At 44.5% G+C, this 19,890-nt stretch overlaps 1 long non-coding RNA gene across 1 annotated transcript; it reads left to right on the forward strand.

Moving 5' to 3' along the window:
* The first annotated feature begins 4,307 nt into the window (after positions 1 to 4,307).
* Positions 4,308 to 5,725, forward strand: LOC125286706. Its single transcript, XR_007192227.1, has 2 exons — positions 4,308 to 4,893; positions 5,318 to 5,725. It is a non-coding gene; the product is annotated as an uncharacterized LOC125286706 (long non-coding RNA).
* The last annotated feature ends 14,165 nt before the right edge of the window (positions 5,726 to 19,890 follow it).

The raw sequence follows: 19,890 nt of genomic DNA on the forward strand, positions 1-19,890 counted from the left end.
TGTGTGTGTGTGTGTGTATTCGCGTGTATGTGTGTGCTGCGTGTGTCTGTATGTGTGTGTGTATGTGCATATCTATATGAGAGTAAGTGTGAGTGTGTGTGTGTGTGTCTGTATGTGTGTGTGTGCTGTGTGTGTGTGTGTGTGTGCTTATCTATATAAGAGTAAGTGTGAGTGTGTGTGTGTGTGTGTCTGTGTGTGTGTGTGTGTGTGTGTGTGCCCTGTGGCATGCTGTCTATGCAGCAGGGCTGGGGAAGAGGGCACTGCACTTCACTTCCTGAGTCTCCATGCCTCTGTTTGGGCAACGGCCTGCACGCCTGATACCCATACACACAGCTCTAGGCCTTTGATTCATTGCCTGACAGATACACACACACACACACACACACACTGGGAGGCAACCACACAGGGGGTATATATAGAGTGAACATCCAGAGGACGAACAGCAGAGGGCCATGGCAAGTAGGAAGAGGCCTTTGGCACGGAGGTAAAGACTGACGCACAGAACTTCTTTCTCTTTCTCTATCTCTCTCCTTGTCTCTCTTTTTCACACACACACACATTTAGCTTTCCAAAAACGGGAGATTTTTTTTTTGGGGGGGGGGGGGGGGGGGGCTGCAATCAGTGTTTGCATATTTAACATGTTTCATACACGTGTTTCAACACTGCATTTCGGTCGTTGCTTTTACCTTAGGCTACCGAAAGCCTATGCATGCCAGAATGTATCCACCAGCCTGCCTGCCTGCAGCCTACTTCCAAAACTCCAAAGCTGCTTACAGTCAGATTCGGTTCCGAGGACACAAGTTGCCAATTGTGTACACTCAATGACAGTTTATGTGATGTGTAAATCACTTAAATTCCCAATAATTTGACAACAGCTAGTTCTGGAGTAGGCTATTCAACTAGATCGCTTGCTTGCTGGACTCAGGCACCCGCTTCCTTGTTTTGGGTTGCCAGGTTTTAGCCTATGACAAAACGGTTGGAATTGAAAGTAAGTGATCGTGTATGTGTAGGGTGTAGTTCATACACAATCTGGCAACCTGAGAGATGTCAGACTAACAGAAAAAATGAATGGATCAATAATTTTTAAATGAAGTTTGATGGCCATGCAAATTACGGGAGTTTTCCGGGAGAAATAACAAAACGGGAGGGTGCTGGGAGATACGGGAGAACCCGGTAAAAACGGGAGTGTTGACAGGTATGCTCAGGAGTTGGATCCTGGTGTCAGACGGGACTGTGATGTGTGTGCAAAGTATTTATTTTCCCTTTTCTCTGTCTCTCTGTCTCATTTTCTTCTTGTCAGTATCTGTGTATATGTGTGTGTGTGTGTGTGTGTGTGTGTGTGTGTGTGTGTGTGTATGTGTGTGTGTGTCCCGATCATGCTTTCCTATTTCCAATACCCCCCCCTCTCTCTCTGGTCCTGTGTTCCTTTCTCCTGTGATGTTGCCCTCGTCGTCTCCGTGGCGCCCAGAAGGAGAGGAGATGCTGAAGCCTCTGGGAGGCTGACGTCAGAGTGCCACATCAATCACGATCCCTCCGATTTTAGAGGTATAAAAATGATGTATCGGCCGCCTCCTCAGCCGCAATGAGCAACCTTCAATACAGAGAGAGAGAGAGAGAGAGAGAGAGAGAGAGAGAGAGAGAGTATTCAAATGTCCACGCTACAGAAAATACAGCATTAAAACATCCAACCCAGACAACGGTTAAAGTCACCGTTCAACCGGTCCGCCCCCCCCCAAAAAAAAAAAAACTCTATAGGAACAGTTGAGCCACATTCAATGTTCAATTCTTGTTTTCCAAAAGGCCATTTTTCTGAATCAAACACAAAATCGCCAAACATACCCCCATATCACTCTTTCTTAAAGGAGAAGTTCGGTGTGATATTGAACTAAAGTGTGTTGAAACATGATACCGAGTGTGAACTTTTGTCTCATAGCTCCAAAAATAATTCCGTGGAAATGCATGATTCCAGTTGCTTCCAGTAGCTGCAACTGCAATCCATGCATTTCCACAGAATTATTTTTGGAATCTGATCCCTTATCATACCTGTTCATTCATACTCGTCGCTTGACTTATTGTGACTAAATTCAAGATGGCGGCGAACGGTAAACCTTTCTGAAGGTACCGTCTGTATAAATTGTCTTGTAAATAAACTACCAGTGCTTTTTCAAAGTTCTCAATGTCTCGTTTTACATGTCAGGGCCCTCAGAAGTCTACCAATGAAGTGTGGAGCTACTTTGAGCCTCATAAATGGTGTTAAACAGTGATTTATTTGCATGGCTAGGCCGATGCCCGAGGCACCCCCATTGAAAACCTGTTGGTAGCATTGGCTAACTAGTGCCAGATTTCGGAGTGCAAGGGACAAGCCGAGATGAGCTATGAGACAAAAGTTCACACTCGGTATCATGTTTCAACACACTTTAGGTCAATATCACACCGAACTTCTCCTCACGATTCTCCAAATCCTCGATTCGATGTCATTTTCTATTTTAAAGTCACGATTCGATTAAATTTTTGATCTTTTTTTAAATATTACTACTAATGCATTCCGTATATGTTATTTAACTGGGGCGGGGCACATGTTACCCCGCTGCTCATCCAGCTACACTGGCTACCTATGGCAGCCCGCATCAGATTCAAGTCTCTAACGCTTGCCTACAAAGTAGTCTCCGGTTCTGCTCCCACCTACTTGAATGCCCTCATACAGACTTACACTACCTCCAGACCGCTGCGCTCCTCTGATCGAACGACGTCTAGCTCTACCACCGGTGCGCTCAAGCCAATCCAAACTTTTTCTCATCTGTGTTCCTCGTTGGTGGAACACACTGCCAGTTCCTACAAGGGCAGGGACATCCTTTTCCACTTTCAAAAAACTCCTGAAGACCCAGCTCTTTAGAGAACATCTACTCTCATAGCAACACTTACAACAAGTCTTACTGATCCTAGCACTCACCAGCCGTTTTAAACTGACAAGTAACTGTTAAAACAGCACTCACCGACGACTTATTCTTACTGTACTCTAATGTTTTTCAAACTGTCCTAAAATTGTGAGAATTGTTCTAAAACTTACTGTTTACCATGTTGTTAGTCGCTTTGGTTAAAAAGCGTCAGCCAAATGTAATGTAATGTAATGTAATGTAATTTCACTCTTTTTGGCCTTTTCCTTTTATGTTTCGGGGGGATTTTATTTTGAAACCGCTTTTTATTTTGAATCCGTTGCAACCGCGTGGTTGTAATGTAAACAGAACTAACATTAGGCTAAAACAGAGACATAAACATAGTGGAATGAAACAACACAGAATGTTAATTTGATTGTTTCAGCACACTCCAAAGAGACCCAAGGTTAGTGTTCATGGAATATGTTTATCAATGTGCATTTTAAGCCAGTAACTTTGGACTGTAACTAGATCATCTTTTCACTTGCTAAGTTGAGTAGGCTAAGTTAGTTTAAATTGACGTGAAAGAACGAATACTTCCACACCGGTGATTTCAAAGTAGTAAGAGGGGCTTTGATTTCGATAGGTTGATGTGTATATTTTAACTAGCTGCAGCCTAAAATTAGAGTGTTGACGCTGCAGTTCAGCACGTGCATGTGTGTTTGTGCGTCTTGTCATACATGCTGGACGTGACATTGGGGGTGTGGCTGCATCGTCGATTCTACGATTCTTCGAAGTTCGAGATTGAGATGTAATTTTGATCAATTTCAAAATCGTGACACCCTTAATCTTGCACCCTGGCGCATGGCTTAAAACTCGTTTTCGGCCCGGCGCAAAGTTTAATTTCTTATTTTGCATGTTTATTTTTTAAACAATGCGCCCAGGGGTGTGGCAATTAACAACTTAGGGAGTGGCCTGGCGCAATGTCTAAAAATCGCTATTGTACAGCCGGTCAGAAGTCTATGGCGAGTTGTTTATATGTTATTTTAAGAGCGCATTGTCAACAGTCATATTGGCAGGTGCACAACGCACACCAGCGCACGTTCATGCAAAACATTACAAATTGCACGATTACAATGGGAAACATAATTAGAATAAAGATATTACGAAATACTGTACATCTCGTACCATCATTTTCAAATTGGTAATGACAGTTAAAAGTGATTAGGGAAGAGGCGAGAGACATGTATGGAGCACAGCTGAAGACGCACTGTCACGAGATATAAGCAACAACTCTGCAGGATAAATGCTGTTCTGTTTTATGTTATACGCCCCAAACACACCCATGACTGATTAAAAAAACCTAGGAACACCTTGTTGCGCCATGCGCTCGACGTTTAATAACGAAAACCCTCCCAATGTGGACTGGACACATCCTACTACATTTAAATAAGCTTTTGACGAGTTACGCTGCGCTTTTGACTGTCATGATAGGGCCCATGGTCATTTAGCAGCAGCTTTTGTCCAAAGATACTCAGACACTCCACAGTGGCTCAGCTGATGTCTGCTTTTGGTCTTACATGGAAGCTACACCGGGCTCGTGAATGAAGCATTCTGTTCGCGTTGCGTCTGCCACAACAATTAGCAATTAGCTTCCACTATAATCAATGGAACTGGTTACACCAGACGTAACATGCATGTGTTTGGAAAAATTAGACTATTAAAACTATTGTTACACTACGCAAATGGAGCGCTTAAGTTGCGGACGCAGTGTCGCCCGGATGTTAGAATGAATGTCATGTTACCTTTGGTAATTCAGAAGCTTTTTTTTTTAGCAGCAGTTTTTTGAGTGTGGGTAGAGAGGCACGCTTGTCAATCAGTTGGCCCTGGCCGTTTGTCCATGAGAGGCCCAGACAGACCTCAGAGATGGCCAGTCCAAGAAGCCACTACCAGGATGGACACTGATGCTGAAGGAATCAATGTCTTGCCCACACCTGGCCCTCACCTGGCTCAACTTGAGGTCAGGTATCACCTGTCAGATACAGAGTGCATCAACACTTTCAGGTCTCCGGAAGTATGTGTTAATGTAAACAGCTTTACTCATTCATCCTCGTCTGTTTGCCTCGTTTTGTCTTTGCCTCCCATTAAATGTCATATGTAACATCCTTTAGTATAGAACATCAACATTTAGAATGTGATGTTCTAGAATTCCCTTTCTTCCTCTCCAACTACCAATAAAGGATCAGTATGCAGAATAGACACACACACACACAGACACACACAGACACACACACACATACACACACACACACACACACACTGGGGCCTCTCATTCAACTAATGGTGTCATGGAAAATAGAGCATAGCAAACAAGCAGCACAGTCCAAAACTTTCTAAGGCTTGTTACAAAATATAAAAAAATAAAAGTGTCTGTTATGAAACAGATCACTGGAGATTCCATGGAGTCCTGACATGCCTTTTTCAAAGCGCGTCCGACACAGACATCCCCTGATGGAAAACCGCTGCCCCGGCTATTCATTCCATTCAGTGTGCGACGAGGACGCTGATGAAGTGCCCATACATCAAAACAAGAGCAAAACATTCATGAGAAATAAACTACATGCCCCAGATAAGAGACTTTCCAAAGCTCCGATGCCATGTCGTTATGCAGTGCCTGATCATTTCTGAAGAGATTCATGGCTGTTCTTTAGTAGGACACAAAAGCAAAGTTAATTTTTCATCTGAACTTGTGTATTAGACATAATGCCTTAAAATATTCATTTTGACGGGGTGTTAAATAATAAATAAACGTCATGTCATTGTTAAATGTCATCATGTTCATACAAAATTAACTACATACAAATTGCTTGTTTTGTCCTACTTTGTGTCAGGTCATTAAGTGATTACCGTGAGCTCAAGGAGCTCCTCTAAGTGCATCCTCAATGTCCACTTACAGCAGGGACAGTGTGTGTTGTGTTGTGGTTGTCTGGGGGTGGCACAGAGTGGTGTTAAAAATTGTCACGGGGTCTAAAGAAAGTGTCTGCTCTCACTGTTGTTATTAGGATTGGCCTTCAACACTTTGGCAGCTAGCCTGAGCTCTCAACTGCTGCAGCAGCCCTGGAAATGCACCAGCCGAATCTCATACAGACACAAACACAAACCTCTCTCACACACACACACACACACACATACACTTACACACACATGCACACTCACCTGCGAGCACACACACACACACACTGTTTCTCCTTCTAGCTGTGATTTCTTCCCTTTACTTTTCTCTGTTATGTTAAAACTGTCCACTGTAATTGATATGGCAAATAAATGCTAACTTGTTTTGCTAAGGCAGACAACCAAGACAAAACAGGAGCTCAGGCAAGCGTGGAGGAGTGGTGGTGGCATCGTTGCCTGGTCGTGCCAGTAAGAGTTCAGGTGCTTTGGATAAAAGTGTGTGCTAAATACCAGTCACCTTTCACCAGTGAGCCCCTAAACATCCCACTGCCATTTTCCCTGTCTTCCTCTCGTTCCTCCTCTCCCTCCTCTTCCTCATCTCTCCCTCCTTCATTCTCCATCTAGCGCTCCCTTCTCCACCCCCTCCCCCCTCCCTCTTTGGCAGGTGTTTTCTCCTGGGGTGAGTTGCAGAGTTTCTCGCAGAGGTGCTGACGTTGCTCATATGTTTCACACCTCTCTCCTGCTTTCTCCAACTCTCTCTCTCTCTGCATCGCTCATTTTCTCTCCCTCCTCTCTCTCTCTCCCTCATTCTCTCTTCCTCTCTCTCCACCTCCCTCTATCTCTCTCTTTCCCTCTCCCAGTGTGTCTCTCTCTACTCACCTACTTGTAAGTGACTACAGCAGGTCTTAGAACAGCTGACTGGGTTTTATCTGTGTGGTGGTGACATTGCAACAGTATAGGTCCGGACAGGAAACAGGAAGTGTCCATGTCGATGCAATTATTTCACTCAACATTAACTATTGTCTCTGTGGGCTGTATGCACACTGGCATATCTGGCGCGAAGTTTAATTCCTTATTTTGCACGTTTAATTTTTAAACAATGTGCCCAGGGGTGTGGCAATTAACAACTTAGGGAGTGGCTTAGCGCATTGTCTAAAAATCGCTATTGTACACCTGGTCAGAAGTCTATGGCGAGTTGTTTATATGTTATTTTAAGAGCGCATTGTCAACGCGCACCTATCATCCATGAACGCACACCAGCCACGTCCAAGCAAAACATTACAAATTGCACGATTACAATAGGAAACATAATTAGAATAAAGATATTACGAAATACTGTACATCTCATGATGAGTAGTTACCCAAACGCCCCAAACACACCCATGACTGATTAAAAAAACTTAGGAACACCTTGTTGCGCCATGCGCTCGACGTTTATAACGAAAAACCCTCCCAATGTAGACTGGCCACATCCTACTAAATTTGAATAAGCTTTTGACGAGTGACGATACGATTTTAACTGTCATGATAGGGTCCTGTATCTTTGTATGTTTCCTGTAATTCAATCACACACACACACACACACACACACAAACATACACACAGAAACACACACAGACACACACACACGCACCAACAGACAGGTAGTATGTTTTTATGCAGAGTTAACTTGAGCTACAGTTATAGCTCGGCTAAGGGATTTGACTGGATCACTGTCCTGCTCCAAGTTTACATGCGCTGAAGGGAAGGCAATTTATTAAGTACAAATGTCTTATGTCTTACTCCGCTATGCTAGCTATGACCCCATTCCTGTTCACAAACACCAAAACATTCCATGTTAGCTCTATTAGCTTGCTAACTAGCGGACTTTTCATTATCAGTGTAAAATAGTTAAATAGTTGACATTACTTAATAAAATAAAAATGTTCGTATGGACATTCTGGGGGATGTAAATTCATATATGTATGAAAGAAAGTGCAACTGCTCTTTAACAACTAAGAACCCACCCACCCACACACACACACACACACACAGGCACCCAGGCATGTGTGGCACCCAAATACACCCTTGGTCTCCTGACACGTGGAGTGAAAGAGCCGTAATAGGTTTCAGCCCTGGGGCTGAGGGGTCTGCTCTTTAACCACTAAGCACCACCACCTCCTCTCCCTCCAGCCCTCTCACCTTCCCACTGCCCACACAAACACAAACACACACACACACACACACACACCACATGCACACACACACACACACACACACACTCACTCACACACACACTCACTCACACACACACCACATGCATACAGCCCCCTACCCTCCCTCTAACCTTTTAATCTTCCATCTGCCCCAAAGAGTCTGACAGAATGCAGACACACACAGACACACACACACACAAATGGTCATTTTTGATAGGGTTCTACCATGGAGACTCATAGCAGTGTGTGTGTGTGTGTGTGTGTGTGTGTGTGTGTGTGTGTGTGTGTGTCTGTGTTGAGAGAGAGATAGGGTTCTGCCAAGGAGACTGGCATTAGTTTCACTACTAGGCCACAGGGGTGTGATTCTTCCGTTTTTAAACGGAATTCTGTTTTTTTCGACTTGAAAATGAGACCCACGCAATTCATATAGCTCCGATGAGTTTTTTTTAGACGGGGGGTTCTGTCGGTCAGAGGTAGGCTATATTTCTGCATAACACAGGCCATTGTTATAACAGGCTTCTGACAATGATGACGGGTTTTGTGCTTCACATCTTTCCGAATATCACGCCGCAAGTGTATTCCGTTTAGGATCCTACTAGTGGATTTCATTGAAAGTGAAAGTAGACGGGTTGATCAGCTGCGTTCTGAAGAATGCTTGATTCAAGTTCAGTGTGTGTGGCGCACTAGTTTCTCAGCAGAAGCCATGAAACGGTAAATTTCTGCGCATGTAAGCTGTGCTTGAAGTTAGCTGTGACAGACTAGCCTAACCTTACAGGTTTTCAAAGCCTGTCTACCTTAGGCCTACTACATTGTTTAGTTAACACCTTGTCATTTCTCCGTTTGTCCAGCGGTTCACCTCCTCCGCGAACCTTAAGCCTTTGTCTAAAACATATTTCAGGATGCCATCTCACCATGAGAAAACGTAACGTTATGGTGACGGTGCGAGATCAAAGCTTTGGCATACTTAGTAGGCCTAAACGTCTTGCACATAATATTGAGCTGAATATTTAGTGGAAATAGCCTACTGTTGCATTGTGCTGATAGATAAAAAGTCGCCAATTTAAAGGCGCAGTCCGCATTTTAACCCTAGCTCTCCATTTAGTATGTGCGCTTGTAAAACTAGTGTTGTAGCCGCTTAGCCTACACAATCCTGGTGCAGTAGCTTAAAACAGAGCCTACCATTTATTTTAGTAGGAGAGGTGTAGGACCTACAGTGTTACTTTGGGAGGAGAGGAATCGATGTAATTTGATTATCTTTGGAACAGAAATATTGTAGCGATCTCACCCTCAGACAAGAATCACCTTTGGCCAGGACGGCCATTTATTGGAACAGGAAGACTCAAATACAATCAGACATACTAGGATAACTACATAGGGCAACACAGGGGCATTATAGCATTCACTCGCACTGCATTCTGGGAGACACTCATTCAACGTTAGACATGAACATCCACTGACGCTACATAACCCCCTCCCCGTTGTCCCCGTCAATGACAGCTCAGCTCACCGCTCGCGGCTGCGTCGGTGTCAGTCTCAGTGCTTAGTCCAAGTGACCGAAAAGCCTCTGGCTGCAAATGGAGACTCCAAGGCGGCCGGAGCTTCTCTGTAGACGTAGGATCGCCTGGGGTCGTAGTGGCCAAGAGCGGGCCACCGACAGCCTGGGGATCCTACGTCTACAGAGAAGCTTCAGTCTTTGGAGCCGCTCCCGCAGAAAGGCCCGGCACTCTCCAACGATAACACCTCCCGACTGGAAGGGCTCTCGGCTGCCTCGGTCACGTCAGTTCTCCCCCGAACAAGCACCAGAACCGGCCACCTGGGTCGTGGTGTCGCTTGGGCCCTCGGTCTCCCGCCGTGCAGCTGCGCTACCTCAAACAGCAGCAAACAGTCCCACTGCAAGCTGAACCCCCGGATACGCTGGAACCCCTGGACGTTCGGTAGCCCCTTCTGGCTACTGTGACAGCTCGTGGCCGTTGCCACCTGTCCACAGTGTGCCGATCTCCAGGCGGTCAGCAGTCCACGTCGAGGTCCCTCCTCGCGCTGCCCTCTTGTAGAACTCTTGTCGGCTGTCTCTCGAGCACAATGATGCTCCACTGTGGCGGGAAATGGAGACCCCGACCCTCCCAGCAGGCTCGTGAAACGTGAAAAACATTGCGCAAACTCGCGTCAACCGGAACGTGCGCACTTCAAATCTCAACAGTCCACAAAACGATAGATCCCAAGGCTCTACAGGTCGACGTTTCCCTCTTGGTCACTAGCTGGAGCACCGCAAGCTGCCGAACTAGCAGCTATGACTCCATCACACTCTCGACCGGCAGCTGACGCTCTGGAAGTTCTTCAGTAGCTGGCGGTGTAAACCCGGCCACTGTGGTCATGTTCCAAGGTCGTCAGAGAGTTCGCGCTCTCTATGGATGAGATCCTCGGATGACGGCAGCATCGACATCGGGCGCCGAGCCGGAACTTCTTGCCAGCTCACGGACACTTCCGCGACATCAGCCGGGGCCGCTTCCTCCAGCGCTGGCAGCTCTCGTTGGCTGTGCAGGGCTGGTCCCGCTGGTCGCCTGCAAAGGTCCCGCGCCGGGCCGGAAGGTCCTCCATCCTCCGCAGTGGCGAGCTCAGCGAGCTGGCTAGTCCTTAAAAGGACCATTGGAACATCTGCTGAGGTTCACTGCCATCTTGCTGGTCTGGTCTTCGGCCTTCTTCTCCATCTTGATCTGGCGTAGATCTTCGGCCTGAGGGGCCCATCCCACTTCTGACACCAATGTAGCGATCTCACCCTCAGACAAGATTCACCTTTGGCCAGGATGGCCATTTATTGGAACAGGAAGACTCAAACACAATCAGACATACTAGGATAACTACATAGGGCAACACAGGGGTAGTCTCAGCCGCACATGTAACACACAATAAGGGTTTACCACACACATCAACACGAGGATAAACACATTGGTACAACCAAAGAGCTAACATGCTAACAAATACACAACATGCTAAACGTAACTACAACTATTATAACCGACATTACACATTATAGCATTCACTCGCACTGCATTCTGGGAGACATTCAATAAATTCAATTCAATACATTTTAGACATGAACATCCACCGACGCTACAATATCAACAACCTTCAAGTTGCAACCTCTTCAATCAGCATCGAAATATCAGTAGGCCTATCACATGATTCACTATTTTGTACATAGGCCCAGAGGACTGTTAGGGAGCAGGCTATATATTATCATCAAGTAGGAGTATAGTAAATAATTTAGTCAACATTTTAACTCAATGTTGGTTTAAGTTATAAACAAAACATGTTATAAATGAAAAAAAAAACATGGTTCTGCATCACTGTTGGCAAAATGATCATGATGGCATATTTCAGCCATATTTGGTTTAGTCTTTGTAGGTCTATAGGCTACATCTACTTTGTTCTATTATGCTATAATGTTTGGAAGTATCTCATTTTATCAATACTTCCCATAAAAGTCATCAGATGTCATGATTTAAAGGGTTATTTTTCAAAATTTTCTTCCAGGGCAGCATGCCCCCGGACCCCCCTAGTATTTGCCCCAAATATATTTTCTTTAATGCCCTTTTCTAGTTCCACCCTTGCATAGGATTTGCCTCATGAATTTTATGAAGTGTAGGTCATGTAAATATATATACGGTAGCCAACACTATAGTACACTAAAGTGCTTGACATTATAGTACACTAAAGTACTTGGGGGTCACTCTGTGTTACGTATATTTTCCTTTTTTTTTACCTTTGCCAATCACACCCCTGAGGCCAAGCCAGGTAAAAAACAAAATGAACTGAAGTCGATTGAATGACTTGCTAAATCATTTTGGTAATTTGTCACCATGTCCAAGATCCTGAGTGCAAATGTAGCAGGGTGGAAGTGTAAGTTGGAATTAGTCGTCGACTAAACCACCTAGGGAGTTATCCATAACCATAACCATAACTATAACCATAACGATAAAAGCGTCCACACTGACCAACGATAAGCAAAGTCTCTAGCCTAGAAATCTAGACGCACCCTAGCGGCGGCAAATTAATTTGCTCAGCCTGTACGTCTAGTATCGAACCATAGGGATTTCTATTGGCTTAGCACCGTGGATGTTCTCCAATCACAGCGCTCTATTTTGTTAGAGAGTCTTAAGGCGGGCTTAACAGGATAACGACAGTCCAGCGACTGTGAACAACAAGGAAGGTGGCTATGGCGAACTAAGAGCGGTTGTTTGAATCGGCATTGGCGTCAACTTTGGAGGAGTTGGACTTGTGCTTTTCTTTGAAAGTTGAGCAACACAATGCACTTAAGTCATTACTTTCAAGAAGGATGTATTTGCCGCTTTGCCGAATCGGATAATGGATATGGTCGAAGGCCATGGCATTGCATGCCTAGGCAGTTTGAAAGACAATTCTCTGCCCGCCCCTTGGATTAAGCGAGGTGAATGGTTCGATGCCAGACTATACATCTCAATGATATAGGATGGCCCCGCCAGGCTACAAAGTCTCTCCTTGTGTTAATGAATGTGATGGCTAAAATGTGGTATGGGTTCTGATTGGCTGTTAGCTTTTTTTCATTCTCAAAATCGTTCTGAAAGTGATCCCCAACAATATCGTTCCTCATGTCGTTATTGTTATAGTTTATGTGCTTTCTTCATATTCCATGTTGAACAAGGGACACAATATTGATTGGAAAAGGGATGCTAATTGTACCCTTCCAAACAGTACAATCTATCTACGTGGCTTTCTATATAAAAACAATCCTGATGAAGGGAGAAGGGTCCACTGGAGTTGTGACTTAATCAAGTTATTTGCAAATTACTTGTTTACAAACAGCAGCTAGTTTTGGTGATGCTCTTGTTTGGTAGCGCGTGTAGTTGCATACATGACACCACATAGTCACTCACCTCAGAGCTATCTCTCTCTCGCTCTCTCTTTCCCTTGCACACATGCACGCTCTCTCTCTCTCTCTCTCTCTCTCTCTCCAGCCCTTTCCTCACGTGTTCCTGATTGACTGCCTGCCACCAGCGGGCTCACACACTTATTGGACTGGACAGATGTGACGCCCCATTGGATTTCTGGTAAACATGTGTATTTAATAAACGCTAGTAGGGAACGTTTTTGGTCCCAGCTGCCCAGCACATTTTTAATTTCACTCGGTCGTGTAAACACTGAGCAAAAAATGTGTTTGCTGGAGAGAGGGATGTCTTCAGGGTGTGTTTAGCCAGTTCTCAGATCTGCAGCTGTTGAGATGGCAACAGGTTTCTAATCAAGGACGAGTCAACCAGAATGTGGCGGCCCGCCATCACAGAAGCACGGCATTCTGGGTAGAATTGAAAAGGGAGCCTGTGCTGTGGTTTATTGTGTGACGGTACTGGATAGAGCTATATAAAGGAGGTGTGATTGTATGTATGTGTGTGTATGCGTGTGGGTGGGTGTGTACGTTCAATACATCCATACAATGTGGGTACAGTGATGGGTACATTCATAGAGTCAAAGGTAATGTCGCTGGCTGCTGTTGCACACACACACACACACACACACCATAAGCCTCACCCTCAGCAGGTGCAGACCAGGAAGTTTAATATATCCATGGGCTCTGAGCATTCCACCACATGCGTGTTAGTCGGGCTGGGTGTCAGCCGTCCCGGATGAAGATTGAGTGACAGGCCCTGTAAACGTGTGGCGCTGGCGCAGGTGACAGCCTGATGTTTCCTGTGCTTATTGCTCAGGGGCTGTGTGGAGTAATAACCTCGCTGCAACAAATAAATTCTGTCAATCAAAACACTCAGGCCCAATCGGTCCTCATTTTACCTTTGGGGTGTGTGTATGTGTGTGTGTGTGTGTGTGTATGTGTAAGTGTGTGTGTGTGTGTACGTACACATATAAGTAAGGTTGTGTGTGTATGTGTCTGTGTGTGTGTGTTGTTGATGTTCATTATAATTAGACTCTCCCAGCACCTGGCTATTCTCCAGTGGGGTCCAATTCCTATGGTATGAGACGTTGATAAGCAGGCCTGCATTGGTGGACGTGTGAGTCGCTGAGGCAAGTACGAAGCTGGAACCATAAAGTTAGCCTAAATACATGTTAAGAGCTCTGAGAAGTCTGAAATGTGCTCAGCTATTTAGAGAAAGAGAGAGAGTATTTTTCCCAAGGAGACCCTTGAGACCCAGTAAACATCCAAAGGTCTGAGAAACTGGGTCACTGAAGGTCCTGCCATGGGCCCTAGAATAAAGGCCTGAGTCTGTTTCTCTTTAAGGGTTGGGCCAGTACCTCACCTGGAAGTACAGGCTGCTAACAGCTCTGAGGTGTTAGGTTCAGCACCTTGGACACACACACAGACACACACACACACACACACACACACATAGAAATAAAATGCCCATCTGCACTATGAGCTCTGAGGTACTTTAAAAGTGCTTGAATCAATATGAATAGAATATCAATAGAATGAGCATATACATTGCTGTGAGACCTTGAATAATCTTCTAGTCTGAGGAGAGAAATCTCTAGTGTAACTGTAACATTTACGGTCTCCCTCATTGTTTACTTCAACACTGAGATCAGCTGCTGAGCTAATGTCCCACTGTTAGACATTTAGCTAGGTCATCTAGAGTTATGGTTATGGAACAGGACTACTCACGACTTCCATCATTAATATTGATGAGGAACACCAATGAGGTATTTTTAGAAGCTTTACAGTAAGACAAAGATCTCATTCCAGCTCTTTGATCATGTCCTTGGAACTTTAATAGTCTTATGTGGTCTCTCTCTAAACCACTGTATTTCAGTTCAATGGTGGATTTAATAGCTTCCCTTGTAAGATTAGATAAGATTAGATTTCAGTTGATTGTCATTGTGAAAATTACAGATACACAGAACACAACAAAGTACGGTTTATATCTTAGCAGAAGTGCTGGAGCGGCTAAGCACCGCGTCTGGCGTGTCTCTCTCCAGGTAGGGTTAGTTGTCGTCCTGCGGTGACTGATGGCGCAGTGAAACGGTGCCTTTCTCTCGGCACAAGCGTTAGTTTGTCACTGACATCTGTTTCTCCATCAGCAGCACCAGCTCGGGCCAGAGCCATCAAACATATTTATGATCCTCTCCTTTGTCAATCAACACGATACACACAACGCATCAACGTGTCCAGCTGTCTCAGATGCACATAAAACAAGACAGAAATGCTTTAAAAATAATTCAGTAATGGCATTTAGGCAACACATGGCAGTATTTTATTCAAATAGTTTTAATACATTCCTTGCGTTTTGCATATGAAGACTAAAGATATCCACCGCAAACCATGCTATGAGGATTGAGGACATACACAGCAGGATTGAGGACATACACAGCAGGATTGAGGACATACACAGCAGGATTGAGGACATACACAGCAGGATTGAGGACATACACAGCAGGATTGAGGACATACACAGCAGGATTGAGGACATACACAGCAGGATTGAGGACATACACAGCAGGATTGAGGACATACACAGCAGGATTGAGGACATACACAGCAGGATTGAGGACATACACAGCTCTCAGGTATAGCCGACATGTAAACCTCACTTTTAATGGTTGCTTTGGGCACTCGTCTAGGGAAAAAAGCATACATAATACACTAATACAAGTATTTGTATTAGACAAGTACAAGTATTTGTCTAACACAATGATGATAATATAAAAAAACATATGCCATGATGGCCTTCTGATAATTATCCAATGTGACAAAACACTACATGATACTAGTCACAATTCACCATAAGGAAGACTTCCTGCATGATGATTTTGAGCAGGTCCTCCATATCCTCTCCATGAAGAGATCAAGTGACATATCATTATCACACAGATGCAGACACTGTGCTCGAGTGGGAACAATGGTTGTTATGGTGATTGTCATGGAGGCAGTCAGCCATGGTAGCCATTCGTTGGTTACCCAGCTGTGGCTATTCGTCACTGGCAATCTCTGAGGTTAAATCATCTGAAGTGCACAGGCTTTGCTGCCATAGAAACCAGGTGTTGCTGCCGGGCAGGTGGAGAGGCCATCTAAGTGCACCTACTTTATGTGTGGGTGGGACTACGTAGCCTCAGGGTATCCAATCAGAGTGGCTCATGACCTCAGGGCACCAATCAGAGAGACTCACAGCCCAAGGGCACCAATCAAAGCTCTGCACAGCCGCGAGGCACCAATCAGAACTAGTCTTGGGAGGCACCTTGGGACAAAAGCATCCACAAGTCCGGAAGTGAATACATCAATGGAAGAATGCAGAAATAGCATTCTTGGGCCATTTGAATGCTGCTATCTATCTATCTATCTATCTATCTATCTATCTATCTATATATATCTATCTATTTATCTATAATGTCTGTCCATCAATCTGTCTGTCTAGATTTCATTTCTGTATTGATATGCATTTGGTGTATGTGTGTCTGTGTGTGTGTGTGTGTGTGTGTGTGTATTGTATGTGAGTGAGTGTATGCATGTGTGTTGTGTATGTCTCTCTCTCTCTCTCTCTCTCTCTCTCTCAGTGTGTGTGTGTGTGTGTCTCTCTCTCTGTGTGTGTGTGTGTCTCTCTCTCTCTCTGTGTGTGTGTGTGTGTGTTTGAGTGTTGAGAGTCCCTCAAAGCTTTCCTGTTTCAGGTGCTTCAGCTCTAACTTTGGGTCAATTCCTGTGAGATTGAAGCTAAAATAAAATACACAAAAACTGCACTAAAACTAAAACACACATGCACTCTACATAGCTCATATCATAACACTTGCTTCTCTCTCCAGTGCCAAAAAAGAAAAGGAAGCTTCAAGTGTAAGGCAACACTGCCAACTAGAGGCAGGACCTTGTCATGGCACCCCCTCCCCTCCCCAGCAGACAGTGGTCTTTTTCCACTGAAGGTTCCCAGTCTGTCTAGCCATGATGCCTAATTCCTCAAGACTTATTTTCTTCATTAGATACATTAAAGGTTAGCTCCCCCCTAAGCTGTGTGTGATTAGTTGTCTGTGTGTTTTCCTGGTAAAGTAAATAGTAAACAGTTTTGTAATGGCAGGGGTTCCTGGGGTTAGGGAGCAAATGAGCTGCCTGGCATTTATTTAGCTGACAACACGTGGTAGACACTACCACTACACCTGCATCCACTTACATGTGCACTACACATTCACACACACACTCTCTCTCTCTCTCTCTCTCTCTCTCTCTCTCTCTCTCTCACACACACACACCACACACACACACACACTTGAATGCTTTTATTTGGATCTGAAAAACATTGCAAGGAAAGCAAGTTCCAAATACTCTGGGAAAAGTCATTGACAAGGTGACAGGCCTACATGGCTCACATATTTTTAACAGGTCCTTCCATTTATAATATTCATCACATTAAAGATAAACAAAGCATCTCCGTCTCCATATTTGCATGCTCCCTATGATGGCTGAAATAGAGCAGAACACACACACATACACACACACACACACACATGCACCACCTGCACACCCACACCGACACATGCAGAACTATCCTACACCTCTCACACATTATCATCCATGCAAACATACATATGACTATTTGCCAGCTTATGTATGTGTATGACTTAGTCTCACACATACACACAAACCCCCACACACCCAGATTAGGTGGGCTTTTCAGTTAGGCTGTGGTCTTATTGGATTATTAATGTTGCTGGTGGGTTCAAGAGGTGCCGAGCGTAGCTATGACTAATGCTGTCCCACGGAGGGAGGTGAGAGGAGACAGAAACTGATTAAAGGAGAGAGGGATGGGGATGGAGAGAGAGGCAGAGAGAGAGATGGAGTGAGAGAGAGAGAGAGAGAGAGAGAGAGAGAGAGGTGGATATGTTCATCTGCCCAAGAGACTGTGCTGACTAGTGGTGCATGGAGTGAGGGGTTTGTGAGTAAACATCGGCGTCATGTTGTGCAGTGCTCTATGAGGTAGGCTCTGCCACTGTCTCCACCTCCACCGAGAGACATGCCATCACCGACAGTTGCTCCTGCGGGCCAGGCACACACACACACACACACACACACACACACACACACACACACACACTAAGGAGTATCTGTCAAACACACACAAGCACACACCTCACTTGTATCCAGACACACTGTCATCAGGGAGGCTCTGTCAAAGCCTAACAGATGAATAGGATGAGGTTTAAATCCTCTCATAGGGGCGAACAAGAAAAAATATGAAGTGTGTGTCCTGAATGCATGTGTGTATTGTGTCCATGGCTGTATACATGTTTTCATGTATGTTTGAAGATAGAGAGTGCACGTGTGTGTCTGCCTGTGTGTGTGTTTGTGTGTGTGTGTGTGTGTGTGTGTGTGTGTGAGAGAGAGAGATCTGGTGTGTTGGGGTAGGAGGGGTTTGTTTGTGAATGTGATGAAGACATATTTTTGACTCTCTCTCGCCTCTTATGTCACCATAGTTAATCTGCAGCTGATCGGCGATGGTAGAGGGATGAGAAGCCAAAGGAAGATAAGAATCAGCCATGTGTGTGTGTGTGTGTGTGTTTGTGTGTAGGTCATACACAGATAAGAATCACCAGGGTTCCACTAGGCTACAGAGGCAACATCTGCTGCTACTCATCTTTCTCAAGCTGCGTCACTACTCAACTCTGAAGGTGTGTGTGTGTGTGTGTGTGTGGGCTGTGTGTGTGTCTGTGTGAGAAAGAGTGATGTTTGTAGATGGGTAACATTGAGTGTGTTGTCGTTGTGTGTGTGTGTGTGTGTGTGTGTGTCTGTGTGTGTGTGTATGTATGTGTGTGTCTCTCTTTCTGAATGTGTGTGTGTGCGTGTGTTTGTGTGTGTGTGTGTGTGTGTGAGAGAGAGTGATGTTTGTAGATGGGTATCGTTGAGTGTTTTGTCGTTGTGTGTGTGTGTGTGTGTGGTCCTTTCATACAGCCCAGGCTGTGGTGTCCTCCTCTTGAGTCATACCCAGTGTGATCCACAGCAGTGGTGGAAGAAGTACTGAAACTCAGTACTTAAGTAAAAGTACAAATAACCAGAGAAATATTTACTAAAAAGTAGAAGTACCACAATGACAACCCTACTTAAGTTAAAATACAAAAGTACCTGCTTTTAAATGTACTTAAGTAAAAGTACTTGCATAACAATTTATTGTTTTAATGTCTATATTCTAATAAATAAAAAAACAGTATGGGCTGCAGCATTTTAATTAAATTAGTTTTAGGGTAATGTACTAGTTAGTAATTGTGCTTACCATCTACCAGGGTGATCTGTGGAGTTAAATATTATTAAGCAAAACTAACAAAGAAGATTATAAATGGTATACAGGTTATAAGTGCGGGTGCTGGTGCTCAAAGTAAAGGTGCCTATGCTGCAGTTGGAGGCATCACACCTGATTGCAGGGTCAGAGTGGGGCACTTAACCCTTAGAACCCGATTGATGCAAAGTGTCAAAGTGACGCAAAAAACACACCCTTTCTTCTCTGTTACATTGCTCCTTTATTGCATGACAGAGACGAAGTGGGGCTTTCCAAAGAGACTACGCACTTGTCTGTACGATCAAGTATGAAAATGAAAAAAAATCATGAAATTAAATCAAATTGCATCATATTTACAGTCTATACTTCTCTGTGTTCACCTGCGCACCCATTACTCTCGTTTGAATTACTCGCGAACCCGTGACCACATAGATATGGCAAGCATATCAGATGAAAGAGGAGAAACAGGGCTATCCATTGGTACCATGGATATCCTTCTGGGTTATAAAACATATGAAGTGACAGCAAAATAATAACTTCATATAGCTGGACTTACCCCTGTTTTTGTGGCAAAGCATGTTTATAATCCAACGCAATCGTGTGTTTCTCTATGGCAAAGCCAACCAAAGCATGTTCATA

The sequence above is a fragment of the Alosa alosa genome, chromosome 21, assembly GCF_017589495.1.
Source record: "Alosa alosa isolate M-15738 ecotype Scorff River chromosome 21, AALO_Geno_1.1, whole genome shotgun sequence".
In the NCBI taxonomy this organism is placed as follows: Eukaryota; Metazoa; Chordata; class Actinopteri; order Clupeiformes; family Clupeidae; genus Alosa; species Alosa alosa.